Consider the following 14810-nt stretch of genomic DNA (forward strand, 5'->3'; position numbering starts at 1 on the left):
AGAGACAGAGCCAAGGGAATAAATTCCCCCACCCACCTCTGATCTCCTGCCAGGGATCCCCATTAGCAGAGCTCAACTGGAAACCAGAGGGCAAGAGAATTGCTTGATGCAGTTCACAGAGGTCAGTCTCCTGCTCTAGCTAGGTGGAAAAGGGGGAACATAGAATCTAGAGGAGTAAATGAGGGTTGCCTTGCACAAATGGGTTAATTGCATATGTAATTAAAATGTTTTTAATAACAACAACATGTTTAGGAAAAAATTGTTTTGAATAAATGAAGAAAATATACTGAGGGCCGGCTGGGGGAGTGGGGTGGGAAGACATTCACAAAACATTTCTGGAAGCACAGAAGTTAAATATCAAAGAGAAACACTGTGTCATCTGAAAACATGAAAGGAATTGGAAGCATAAAGGTTCGAAGTAACATTTTTATTTTTAACAATAAATACAGATTTTTTAACAAACTTGCATCTTGATTCTGGAAAGCATTTTAGTGCTAAGTAGCATAAAAAAACACTGAAACAGTTTGACAAATACCTCTACACACATATAACATGTGTATATATGTATGCTTTAACATTTCAAAATATAATATGTGATAAGTTGCAGAGCATTTATAATTAATTAAGCTGTTTTCACAGCCCTCTAAAAGAATATTTTTCCAGGATAGCTGACTGCATAATGTTGCGCATGATTTATTTATAGACTACTAATGAAGACATACCTAATCATCATAATTAATTGGTATTTTTGTGCTTTGGGGCCTAATCACAAAATCTTTCATATGCTGGCTCAAAGTAAACCTGGCTATGGGGCAAACATTTAGGACAAACCCTGCTTGCTTTTTCTAATATACAGCTGCATTGTATTGATCTTTTTATTCAACATTTCTGGCTGTTATTATACAATACCAGGGCAAGTAGCCCATTTGGTCCATCCAGTTTTTTTTTTAAGGTTTTCTTGAGCAAATCAACAAAAGATATCCAGAGGAGTCGTATGTAGCATGATAGATGAACGCTTGAGTTGTTTACATTATTTATTATGTTATACTTCTATCAGGTCATCATAATATTTATAAGAATTTTGACTATCTTGATGTCAACATGAAGTTTTGAAGGAACTACCAATGACGAATAAAAAATATATTTTTCCCTTCTAATTTACTTCTTAGTTTTGTTCTTCTTCACTTATGTGAAAATTAATTCAAGCTCATTGCTATGAAACAGATAAGGATTTGCTTATTCTATTATAATTATTGGGAGTGTCTTAGGAAGACCCTCAGAGTCCTGTCTTTCACGTTCAAATATTGAAGCAGTAAGGAATTACACAATGAGTAATGATGGATATGCTCAGGCTTAGGATGGGGATTATATTTGCAGAATTAGGCTAGTTCTTCCCTCCATTCATAAGCAGCCCCCTGTGGAAGGACTGTCCTGGGAGAGCACGGCAGACACTATGCCGTCCTTGAGCAGCTTCTAGAAAGGAGGAAGGGCAGCTCTTCTTACCCAAATCTACAAATTCCTTAAATCACTCCACCTCTGAAGAACAGAATGAGTAAAGGGTTAGAGAGGACCAGTGTTATGCTGTTCAATATCTCTTCAAAGGAGAGTTGGGGATAAAAGATTCAGTTCTGTTACAAAGAAACAGAATATAATAGTTTGTTTTTGCCAACAGCTTTATTAGGGTTTAGTGATTCTTTGAATATTTTAGGATTTAAATATTCTAAGCATTTTGTTTTATATGTCTACTAGTAATCAAACAAACCTATATCATGATTTTTGTTTCCAAAGGAGATAATAGGCACCTGGGTATTGGGATTTCCTCCCTATACTATTCACCCAGGGAAATTGTAAGGTAAAAAGGAATTAGTCATTTTGTGGGTCTAATGGAACAAGAGTTGTGAGCAGAAGATAAGTAGATGGCCAGTGTGTTCGTCCACAGTGAATCAGCTTCTTCAAAAGTAACCAAGTGGTGACCTTAGAAGCCTGGGTGATTGGGTATGGACATGGCAGAAAGTAGCATAGACAACCCACTTATTTCAACAGAGTCATTATATTGTATTTTTCAAGATATTCTGGCATTGAATGTCATTTAGGATGTTCAAAGATTATTTTTACCCACATTGGAATGGTAATGGGTCCTCTTAAATATCTGGGTGTCATGGAAAAACTGACGTGTGCCAATCCGATCCCACTTAGCTGGAGGGAGGGCAGTCAGCAGACATCACCACTGGTCAGCTCTTTCAAGATCTATATGTCTCAGCTCCAGATTGCTACTTCTTTAACTTTCTGAGTATTCCCCATTTAGCTGCTAAATGAGGTAAAACTAAGAAGGCCAGCCCATTTGGGCCCAAGGCAGGTCAACTCTGATGGGCAACATTGTTCCAGACTAGATAAGGTCTGCCTCATAATATTACTTTTCTCATTTCCCAGGGATGCCAAACCTTATTAAACATCTTGAATCCCAAACTCTACCTCAGTGTTTGCTCAGAGCACCCAAACTGTGACAGGTGCCCTCCCTACATTTTTTAAAAATTATGACCAGGGGCGCCTGGGTGGCTCAGTTGGTTGGGCGTCCGACTTCAGCTCGAGTCATGATCTCACAGTTTATGGGTTCGAGCCCCACATTGGGCTCTGTGCTGACAGCTAGCTCAGAGCCTGGAGCCTGCTTCAGATTCTGTGTCTCCCTCTCTCTCTGTCATGCTCTGTCTCTCAAAAATAAATAAATGCAAAAAAAATTATGACTGTATTTTCATAATGAGATATGAATTAAAATAAATTATAAGGAGCCCCTGGGTGGCTCAGTTGGTTAAATGTCTGACTTCAGCTCAGGTCATGATCTTGCAGTTTGTGGGTTCAAGCCTGGAGCCTGCTTCGGATTCTGTGTCTCCCCTTCTCTTTGTCCCTCCCTTGTTCATGTTCTATCTTCTCTGTTTCTCAATAACAAATAAATGTTTAAAAAATTAAAAAATAAATAAGTAAATAAATAAAATAGATTATAAGGCAACTATCAAATATAACACTAATGGTAAGAAAGTGGAATATACCCTTACATATTTACCTCTTTCGTTAAACCTATTCAAGTTGTTTAACATTCTTTTCCCTTTTTAACTAGAAACATCATATATTTGATCTACAAAGTGTGTGTTTTCTGGACATTAATTTCTACCGAATTTTCTGGAGTTGGAATAACCTTCATATTTAAGTTAGTAAATCAACTAATTTTCTTTTTTATGATTCTTCTATAATCTGTGCATTTCATTTAAGCCAGGTTCTTATTGACTCAATGCTATCTACCTGCTCCTACAAAACTTTTTAATAAATAATGAAATCATTCCTATTGAAGCCTTCCTGAGAAATCACTAGAATGGCCAAAAAAATGCTGTATCAAAAAAAAAGGAATAAAACTAAAGGAGCAACAGGTCAACACAACTGGCATATATTTATGTGATATAATTGCCTGAAAATTCAAGTACTAGGAAAATTTTTGGTAAAAAAGGAACATATTTTTAAAGTGACACTTTTGTGAAGATGTAAATTATCTAAATATTTGTCTTAGTCAGCTTGGATTGTTATAACAAAACACTGCAGACTGCATGACTTAAACAACAGACATTTATTTCTTACAGTTCTGGAGACTGGGAAGCCCAGGATACGGGTACCAGCTGATCCGGTTCCTGGTGAGAACTCCTTTTCTGGATGGATGATGACTTACTTTCTGTGTCCTCACATGGGAGAATGTGACCTCTCTGTCTCTTCTTGTAAAGACACTAATTTCATCATGAGGACCCCACCTTCATAGCTTTCACTTAAGCCAAATTCCCTCCTCAGAGTTATATCTCCAAATACCATTACACTAAAAATAAATTTTGAGGGTATACAATTCAGTCTATACCACAGCTCATGAGGGAATATTTTGAAGTGAGCAGAAAAATGAGTTTTCCTGATTTTGGAGCATTCAGAGTCCAGTGGGTATTTGTATGAGAATACTGAACTGGAAGTAAAGAGACCTGGGACTGAGTTCCAATGCCTTGGAACAAATTAGGAAATGTCTAGCACTTTGACTTTCTTTTGGAGTAAGCTGAATCAACCAAAAGATTTTTTCCACAGGGTTGATGTGTATTTCTAAATTAGATAAGAAATATGATTGTCAAACAATAATGGAAAATTACAGGTAAGATATCATTAAGATGACTCCTTTGTTTTGGAGACTGACTATGAATGAAGTTTTTAAAGCAATCATGAGAATGACAAACTGTTTAGAGAAAGGGCCACTTGGGAAAAAAAAGCAGTGTCAGTATGTAAGAAAGGTGTTTGGGGAACTCTATGTGAAGTTTTCTACCAATGATGGTCATACCAACATGTCTATACTCCTTATTGGATACTGTTCTTCCCGGAAAGCTTCATTTCCTTTCTTTAAAATAGAATCTATGATATTTTAAACTGTATTTTTTTGCACTCAATTGCTCTAATCACTTATACAGAGTTGAATGGTTTCATAAACAGTGCTGTCAAAACTGATGGGTAATTTGTTAAAGAAACAAAACAAAAGAAAAGGGAAAAAACACAACACACTGTGAGATTGGGAAGAGAGACACGGCATATAAAGAGACCCTTGTGACTGTGTTAGAGCATTGGGTTAATTATTACTTTCCAGAAGTTAATGATGAGGACTCTTGGTTCAAATGTAAGAGTGAGGAAAAGAACACAAATAAACTCAATAGTTAATTGTTTTCCAAGTGTGAGAAAATATCATCTCCCTAGAATGTGACTATCTATATTTACGGGTAGATAGGTAACCTTTAGGGACTGTGTCCAGCCAGGATTAGATATTGGTAACGAGTGTGACCCAATACTTTGATTAGCACTACAAAGCAGATGTTTTCCGAATGGACACTGCCTGATTTTTATTAAATATAAGCACATATTTTCTCCTTCCTCCCATCTTCCTCTACTTGTTAAACATTTGTCATCCATCTTTAAAAATTATGCAGAAGACACAAAAGCCCTTTATAGCTTGAACAATAAATTGTGCATAGGAGATGTACAAGTTGAGCTAGCACAGGGACAGAAGACCTGCTGTGTTTTATTCCAACTATAAAAATAGAAATGATCCCCTGTGTAGTTTGATAGATAATGATGGAGGTTGCAAAAATTATTGTGACTAATTGTGTTTACCCTTTTTGGTTAAGCTAATTGAAAATCAAAGTAGAATCTCCCTCTAGATAAATTCTATATTTTATTACATTTATAAAATCATACAACAGTATGTCATCATCAATTTAAAATAATAATTATATTGCTCTTGAAACTGTCAGAACGCATTTTTTGACTGTGTGTTACATAAATAGGTAAGCAATCTGATATGGTGACCTAAATGTTCTCAGTTTAACCATTACATGACTTGGTTCTCTGGCTTTTGTTTGGAAACAGTGAATCAGTTGCATCTTATGACATGTTTGCCTATGGTGAGGATCCATTATAAAGGCATGCTAAATACCAAAAATTTTTGTTCTATAAAGATCTCAGGATCTTAACTTTATTGTGAGGGTAATACATTGTACAAACTTTGATGAAACTAGTGTCTTTATATCCTTCCAAGATAAAAGGAACAATTTAAATTCATTTTGAGAATTCCAAACTTTGGTAGTCAATTGTCTTCTATTGGTCTCTAAGTTTGTAATGAATGAGGTTTAAATAAAACTTCACTCTGGTGGATAAACTGGTTTGGGCTTTGACTTAATTGATTGGTCAGTTTGAAAATTGTCAATTAATTAGTTTGCTTCCACCACCTCCCCCTGCCCAACATCCCCCAGACCCTGAATAAGCTGCTATTTACCTGAGTCACCTATTAGTCTGGTTTTATGTATTAGTATAATCTCAGGTAAGGAAGCTTATCCAAATGTATTTGCACTTTGATAAAGTACTTGTTCAATAGAAAGGACCATAAAAGTATTTATCATGTTTTTGATGTGTATTGGTCAATAAAAAGCATTATTCATCGAAATCTAACTGGATGCAGTATTAGATGGAGTGTAAGTTCCAGAGAGAAAGTAGAGATCCTTCCGTGTTGCTGAGAAAGATACATCTACATCTAACACAATCTATATTGTACGGATGCTGGGAAGCAGGCAGCTGGATAAAATCCTGAATCACCTCACACACAGCTGCTGCTTCACTCGCTGTAAAGAGCAGGGTTATGCTGATTAAGCTATGGGTATTTGAAGTATTTGAAGAGGTTTTGTTGTTGTTGTTGTTTTTTCTTTCTTTCTTTTTTTCTTTTTGATTTTTTCCTTTTCTGGCAATCTGTGAATCATGGGCAAACAGGATTGCTCTCCTTGCAGTTTATAATTTTGCCCTGGCCAAACTGTTTTTCCCTATTTGGTTAGATTCTCCATTTTCTTCTACCTTTCTTCCTGTATCTTCTACCAAATATGATTTTACTCCAATCTTCATTTATCAAAAGGTACCAATGACCACTTTGGCACTGAAATCTTTGCTCATCACTCTCATAAAAAGGCTTTGCCTACACCACTGTGATGGGATCTTCTCTACGTAACCTTGCAAAATAAAAAAAAAATATGTCCACAAATTCCTTGATAAGTCCTTGTTGCAAAAGGTGCAGTATAATTCAGCAATTCCTTAATTGGAGATAGGACTTAATGATTCTTCTAGTGAATGGAATATGGAAGAAGTAATGGAGTGTCACTTGCAGGAATAGATTATAAAGATCTGTGGTTTCCTTCCAGAACGTTATGTCTTTTTCTCTCCTGAATCACTCTTTCTCTGGGGGAAATCAGTATTGTGAGAAGACTCACACAGGCCTTGGAGAGGATCACATGGTGAGGAGGAACTGAGACCTGCCAAAAGCAGTGACCTTGGAAAGCAATCCTTCCCACTGAACCCTGAGATGCCTCCAGCCCCGTGCAACAGCCTGACTGAATCTTCATGAGAGACTCCAAGGAAGAATCACCCAGCTAAGCCATGGGGAACAGGTAATGATCTTCGGGAACAGTAAGATAGTGTTTGCTCTGATACTGCTAAGTTTGGGGCAATTTGCTTTGCAGCAATAGATAACTAATGTACTTCTATTTCCTTACTTGCTCTTATATTAAAATATAAACTTTTTGAAGACAAGTTTTTAGTCAAGATAATACATGCCTGCAGCTGTAAAAATAAAACCTCAAAAACTTAATGCAATAAGAATTTATGTTTTTCTAATACCAACCCAAGATAGGTATATTTCTCCAACTGGTGATTCGGGTCTTTCGGCTCCTGATACCTTCTGACTCCATTGTGTGTTAGTCATCTCAGAATGATACATTGCTTTCCTTGCATCCGGGTAGTTGAGATGCAAAAACAGAGTAAAAGAGGCATGTTGGCTCTTTAATGTCTTGGAATGGAAGAAATCCACTGACTTGTCACTCATATTTCATTCCTTTGAGAACTCGACCACATGGACCCATCTAGTCAGTCACACAGGAGTCTAAAAAAATACAGTTTTCTTTTGTTCCTAAGGAGGAAAAGAACCAGATATGGGAAAAAAAGAACTAGCAATGTCTTCCACAAGTTTCTAAACTTTCTAACATTTAAGTCCGTGTTCTACAAAATTACTGCTCCAAAGAATTTGTTGACTGAATGGATGAGTAAACTAATGAATCAGCATAGGATAAAATATCATTTTAAAATCAGTTATATAAATGTTGCATTTGCTATTAATTCAGGACAAATGTTTATTGTGCAGTTACTATGCAACACAGTTCTATGTGTTAGCACATAATACATCACAGCAGTGATCAACACAGACAAAATTTACTCCTGACATTCCAGTGAGTGAGAGATAAATAAGTAAATAAGATAATTTTCAATAGTAATGAATGTTCCAAAAAATATAAAATATTAATTTGACAGAATGACTGAGGAAGGGAAGGTGGAGGGCAAATTTAGGTCAAATGTTTAGAAAGGCCTCTAGGAGGAGCAGATATTAGAACTGAAATCTGAACATGACCAAGTGGCTCTATGAAGATGCGAGGAAGAGCATTGCATACTGAACAAACAGAAAGAGCAAATGCCCCGAGGGAGGACTTTCCTCCTTAGCTGTTTGACAGGGAAAGATGTCAGATAAGGAGGCAGCCACCTGTTAAAGAAGTATTTCGTGGGCAGCAATAAAGAGCGTGGATTCATTGGAGAGTTTTAAGCAAAAAGATAACATAATTTGATAGATATTGGGCTTTTACTGTCTTAGGTTTAGTTTTCTAGAAGCAGAGCATGAGACAGTAAACAGTACCAGGGGTGGGGGTGGGGGAGAAGAATGTGGTCTAAGTGGAGACCAGCTTCAGCCTGATTCCATGGGAAGGTTCTTGAGCAAAAATTGCACCAACGTTAGTCCCTGAATCACGAGCCAGTTTTCAAATCCCACCTATCAGTCACTGGCCATTCTCTACGCTGAATTTATAAGAGGGAATAACCTCTGGAAAAAACAGCTTCTATCTGATGTAAGTCAACACTCTAGAGACAACCAGGGTTAGCTGTGTATTATTACCAACCAGTCCTCAGAAAAGCTGGAAAAGGACAGCAACGTGGGTCTCCAAGAATCTGCTACAGTTCAGAACCGATTGTGGTGGTGGTAGGGCTGCCAGATGGAGAGAAGGAAACCCAGGTAATGGGCTGCTAACATACTGCAAATGAGGGAAGAGAGTGGATTAAGCTGACACTGGACTAAGAAAAGTGGGTAGAAGGAAAAGAGACATACAGAATATATTTTGGAAGGAGAAAAATGAAACTAGATATATGGATTGAGGGACCATGGGGATTAAGGATATCTTTGTTTTATTTCTTTTTTTAATGTTTATTTATTTTGAGAGAGAGAGAGAGAGAGAGAGAGAGAGAGCCAGCTGAGGCGGGGCAGAGAGAGAAACAGGGAGAGAGAGAGAGAGAGAGAGAGAGAGAGAGAATCCCAAGCAGGCTCTGTGCTGGCAGCACACAGCCCCATGTGGGGCTCAATCTCATGAATTGTGACATCATGACCTGAGCCGAAACTGAGGGTCGATGGGCGCTTAACCCACTGAGCCACCCAATGTCCCAGGAGGTCTTTTTTTCTTTCTTGTATCTATGACCAGATACTGCCATTTAGAGACAAAATTTACGAAGGAATAAATAAGAAATACTATGCGTCTTTCCAAGATCCCCCAAGATAATTTCTTTCTTCTTTTTTTTTTTTTTAGAAAGACTTCATTTTCATATTTCACTTGTGGAGAACAAGGTAGAGGGGTTTGAAGGGGAGAAAGTAAAAGTGGAGAAGGAAGGTACAGATCTGAAAGGAAAGGCACATTTAAAGGGATAATAAGGTGGAGCTCAAAAAACAAGATAAGAAGAAAAAAATAAAAGCGGGTATGAAAGGAAAAAGAATGACCAGGGATAATTAGTGTGAGAGGGTTAAGGAAGAGGGAAAAATGAAACTAGAAGGGGATCTACAGAGCAGCAGCAGTTCTCAAAGTATGATCCGAGGAACCCTGGAGATCCCTGAGACCCTTCTGGAAGTCCGTGAGGTTCTTCTTTGCCCCCCTCCTTAGCTATTTAAGGTCAGACTTTCTTCATACACTTCGACCAAATTACATATTGCAACACACTGAATACAGAAGCAGGCATGAGAATCCAGTTATTTTCTGTCAGCTGGGCACTAAAGAGATTTGCAGAAATGCAAAACAATACCACTCAGTTTTTTGGAAAAGTATAGTTATTTTTTATAAAATTTTATAAAAATATTTATCTTTAAAAGACTACATAATATATATGTTTCCTTCAAAAGGCTGCTTAAATTTTTTTTCCAGTATGTTTTCTAAAGAGGAAAATGTCAAGATACAACCCACAGAAACAAAAGGTCTTTGGGGCCCTTACTAATTAAAAATCTTTTTTTACTATTTATTTTTGAGAAAGAGAGAGAGAGGGGGAGAGGCTAAACGAGTGGGGGAGGAACAGAACGAGAGGGAGACACAGGATTCAAAGCAGGCTCCAGGCTCTGAGCCATCAGTACAGAGCCCGTTGCGGGGCTTGAACCCACAAACCGTAAGATTATGACCTGAGCCAAAGTCAGAGCTTAACCAACTGAGCCACCCAAGCACCCTGCCCTCACTAATTTTTAAGAAGAAATAAAGACTCTGTGACCAAAAAGTTTGAGAACATTGCTGTAAGGATTACCTAGGTTTTGTGCCAAATGGCAATTAATATACTCTTCTCCTGAGCTGGTATTAACTTGGAAAAAAATGTTTTCATTTGGTTATTTAGTGATCATATTTCAGAGGTCCCATTCCAAAACCAATGTGGCTAGGTAAGGAGTAAAATTCTCTGCATGTCAACAATTTGCTCCCAGCTATGTCAACTCCAAGTCTTTTCACTGAAGGGAGTCAAGTCAATATCAGAAGGGCCCAAGGTAACAGAGCACTGATTCTTTCTCCTACTTTTTGTGTTTTTTTTTTGTCTATCCTTCTTTAGTATTCCATAATTAAAAATGATAAGTGTTTTATAATGTAAATAATGGAGAAATTGAGGCATCCAAATTGATTAGTGATCTAGGAATCACTTTTGATGAGGGATGAAACTCACCAAAGACATCTTAAGAGGAAGAGATTTCAACAGAGGGACAGATCAGACCTAAAGCGTCACTGTGGACAGAAGGTATTCTAGGAACCAGCTAAGCACTGACTCTTAATCCTGGGCCATTTTTTTTTTCCTCTAGTGCCCTTCACATTTCTCATTTCTCGTCTTTTCACCATGTGGTATGCTTGCCCATATTCTCCAGGTCCAACTCTATGGAGGTTCCCTTGCTCCTGTCACTCCCGTCACTCCAGCCCTCCAGCAAGGCCTCCACAGGCGCCATCACAGCCCTGCGCCCACTCTCAGCCAGTCCTCCGCGGCCCCCTCCGTATTCATCTCCGCTTTACAGGCAGGACAGTTTCAGGGAGCCGGCAGCGCAGACCATGCACGACACGCAGTACGTGATTTATTTTGCACATTTAAAAAATAATTTTTAAAAGAAGCTATAACTTTTCAAAAATCACTAAGCCGTGAGTTATTTTGAAAGCTCTTATGGTTGGCACTCATTTATAATATAATCGTTGTTATTGAGGCTAATGTTTACTTTTTTTTTCCCATTTAATGTCTTAATGTGGACTTTCATGCTCTGGCCTAAAATTACAAGTGGAGAAATCCAAAGTTTTTCCTCTAGGTCAACTCTCAAATATCTTAACAGTATTCCTTTTCTTTGGTTAAAAATATCTTCTTTTTATTCTATCTATTAAGGACACTTTTCGAAGAATTAATCAAAAAAATTTTTAAAAAGGTAGAAAAATCTGAAAACAGACAAACAAGCCTATTGATAATAGATGTTTTCATAATGTATGGCAGATATCAATAGAAGATATAACACATTATTGAAAAAGTACTTGGCATTTGGTCCTTAAAAGCAGGTTCTATGAAGAAAAATCTTTTGCCGTACAACAGGTTTTGTGGTAAATCTGGGCAAGAAAATACTCCGCTAGAAGTGATAGGGACAATTGGTCCCCTGGTCATTATCACCAAGATCCCTAAAAAAATAAAAACATAATATATAAAGCATGAAGATACATACACAGCTCCAAAAACATGTCACTGATTCAGATTTTCAAAAGCCGGCAGCTTCCTGTTCCATTGTAATGATGGAAGTGTTACATTTCCTCCAGTGCAGATGTGTGCTGTAAGAGCACAATTAACTTCTACTGAGATCCATAATCAGGGATTGTTTCCAGTTTTAAATCTAGATTGTTTATCAAAAGAGGCTTTTCGTAGGCAATTTTAAGCCACGAGAACTGATTTTACCCCCAGCTTTATTGATATATAATTGACTTCTACCATTGTGTAAATTTGAGGTGTACAATGTGATGACTTGGTCTACATATATATTGTGAAATGGTTACCACAATAAGATTAGTTAACACTTCTTGACCTCACATAGTTTTCATTTTTTGTAGGATGAGAACATTAAAACCCAACTCTCATAGCAATTTTCAAGCATATAATACAGTATTGCTAACCATAATTGCTGTGCTGCATATTACATTTCCAGAACTTATTCATCTTATAAATGAAAATTCATTTTTATTTTCACAAAAATTTCTTAGACAATGTGATGTTTTTTTAAAAGTTTTTTGATGTTCAATTATTTTTGAGAGAGAGAGAGAGACAGAGCACAAGCCAGGGAGGAATAGGGAGAGAAGGAGACACAGAATAGGAAGCAGACTCCAGCCTCTGAGCTGTCAGCACGGAGCCTGATGTGGGGCTCAAACCCACAAACTGCACCCACAAACTGCGAGATCATGACCTGAGCCAAAGTCAACCAACTGAGTCAAACTCAACCCACTGAGCCACCCAGAAGCCCCATGACATTGTGATGTTTTAATGCTTTTGATTTATCTTAACTTTGGATAATATCTCATTAATATAGCAAATCAATTATAGAGAGGAAATTTTAATTAAGTTTATCAAAAGTTATTTTTAATAAGGGGCACCTGGGTGGCTCAGTCCATTGAGTGTCCGACTTCGGCTCAGGTCATGATCTAACAGTTGGAGGGTTCCAGCCCTGTATAGGATTCTGTGCTGACACCTGGGAGCCCGGAGCCTGCTTCGGATTCAGCATCTGCCCCTCTCTCTCTGCCCCTCCCTCACTATACTTTTTCTCAAAAATAAATACACTTTTCAAAGGATGTTTTTAAAAAGTTACTCTGAATATAAGGATAAATACACAACTATTCATGGCAATATACAATGAGAAATTGTTAGGTAGAGGTATTTTAATCTGTATATAAGATTGGCTGCTGGGAGCCATCTCTGAAGTCAGGCAGGTTTGCAAGGCCTCCCACAGTCAGATAGTGACTGCGCCTGCACCCACTCAGCCCCCACTCAATTTCTGCTTGGGCACCGACCCCCAAGGCGCCTGACTGACTGATATCAGGAGTGACTTGCCTTCTTATGCTAAAAATATGTGAATTGTACCCTGTGAAAAAACTTGTTATAGGAGTTTCTTCTTTTGTGATTTTAGGAACAAATGTTACATTTCCTGAGAAAACCTGTTTTCTTCCCCTCAGAAACAAGGTAACATTGCCTTGTATTTGAATGCTAAAGATCTCTTCCTTCTCCATGTGATAAGCATCTAGTCACCTACTTCAATCACTATTGATAAAGATTTTGCAAGGGTCTTCCACCAATCTATGTTCTGGGAAATTTTTACATACCACATAATTTATTATCAGGAAGCATTGTCTAAGACAATTGCCACTTCTGTTTTGTATGCCATACATTTTTTCCATAAATAAAGCTGACTCTCCTGTCAGAGCAGAGATGCCTGCCTGGTGAGCAGAAAGAAACTGAGGCTCTCTTACTCCCTTTCACCAACACCGTCCATCCTTCAGGGAGCCCTGGACCTGCTGGAGCTGGACTCTGGCAATTTGGCTTATCATCAATAATGCATTATCACACCAAAATATATTTTTAAATATATGAAATTTCTTCCAGATATCTTCCTTTCTCAATTAGTATTCATAATGTATTCTGTTTTTTCTCTGTTATTTCAGGTCTCATTCTATTTAAATCATCATAAATTCTCAATTAGTTAAAAGTACATTGTAAAGATTTTACTGAATTGGTGAGAGTACTGGTCCATTTTAATTTTGAAATTAAATCATAAACTGTTTTGGTACATGATAAGGAGAACTAATAGAATTAGGACAGTAATTAAGTAATTTAAAAATAAATATTTATTCAGTAGTCACTTTACAATTCTCACAATTCAGATTATAATTTGTCTCTTCCTCTCTCCTTCTCACACACAGTGGAGATAGAGACTACCACAAGTTAAGTAACAATGCTAAAATCATGAAACTAATTTTACTTTAAAATCTGCTTGATACCAAAATAAATTGGATCTCTTCTTGCTTTGAGAAATTTAGTGAGAAAATGATGATAAGAAACAGACCCTCGTACTCTGAGGTGGACAACATGGCTGAGTAGAAGCTATGTGTTTCTTTAAAAAAAAAAACTGAACCTCTAGCCTCTGGTTATCTCTTCTGCAAAGCAGGTTAATTTTACCTACTTTACAGTGGTGTGAGGATTAGGTTCCAAAAGGCCCGTTTTACCCAGGTGTATTTTTTCCTGTGCTTTTTATTTTTATTTATTTTTTTAAAATAGTTTATTGTCAAATTGGTTTCCATACAACACCTAGTGCTCTTTCCCACAAGTGCCCTCCTCCATCACCACCACCTCTTTTCCCCCCTCCCCCTTCCCCTTCAACCCTCAGTTCATTTTCAGCATTCAATAGTATCTCAAGTTTTGCGTCCCTCTTTCTCCCCAACTCTCCTTCCCTCTTCCCCTCCCCCTGGTCCTCCATTAGATTTCTCCTGTTCTCCTGTTAGACTTATGAGTGCAAACATATGGTATCTGTCCTTCTCTGCCTGGTTTATTTCGCTTAGCATGACACCCTCGAGGTCCATCCACTTTCCTACAAATGGCCATATTTCATTCTTTCTCACTGCCATGTAATACTCCATTGTGTATATATACCACATCTTGATCCACTCATCAGGTGATGGACATTTAGGCTTTTTCCATGTTTGGGCTATTGTTGACATTGCTGCTATGAACATTGGGGTACATGTGCCCCTATGCGTCAGCGCTTCTGTATCCCTTGGGTAAATCCCTAGCAGTGCTATTGCTGGGTCATAAGGGAGTTCTATGGATAGTTTTTTGAGGAATCTCCACACTGTTTTCCAGAGCGGCTGCACCAG

The 14810-nt window shown here is 37.7% G+C and overlaps 1 long non-coding RNA gene across 1 annotated transcript in view; it reads left to right on the forward strand.

The window, feature by feature from the left end:
• Nucleotides 1-3148: 3148 nt before the first annotated feature.
• The window catches only part of LOC115296325, a 14947-nt gene continuing 3285 nt past the window's right edge, over nucleotides 3149-14810 (forward strand). Inside the window, exons 1-3 of the long non-coding RNA XR_003910851.1 lie at nucleotides 3149-3202; nucleotides 3627-3677; nucleotides 6798-6992. This is a non-coding gene — a long non-coding RNA (uncharacterized LOC115296325). The remainder of the gene's footprint in view (nucleotides 3203-3626; nucleotides 3678-6797; nucleotides 6993-14810) is intronic.

Source organism: Suricata suricatta, chromosome 7 (genome assembly GCF_006229205.1).
Source record: "Suricata suricatta isolate VVHF042 chromosome 7, meerkat_22Aug2017_6uvM2_HiC, whole genome shotgun sequence".
NCBI lineage: Eukaryota > Metazoa > Chordata > Mammalia > Carnivora > Herpestidae > Suricata > Suricata suricatta.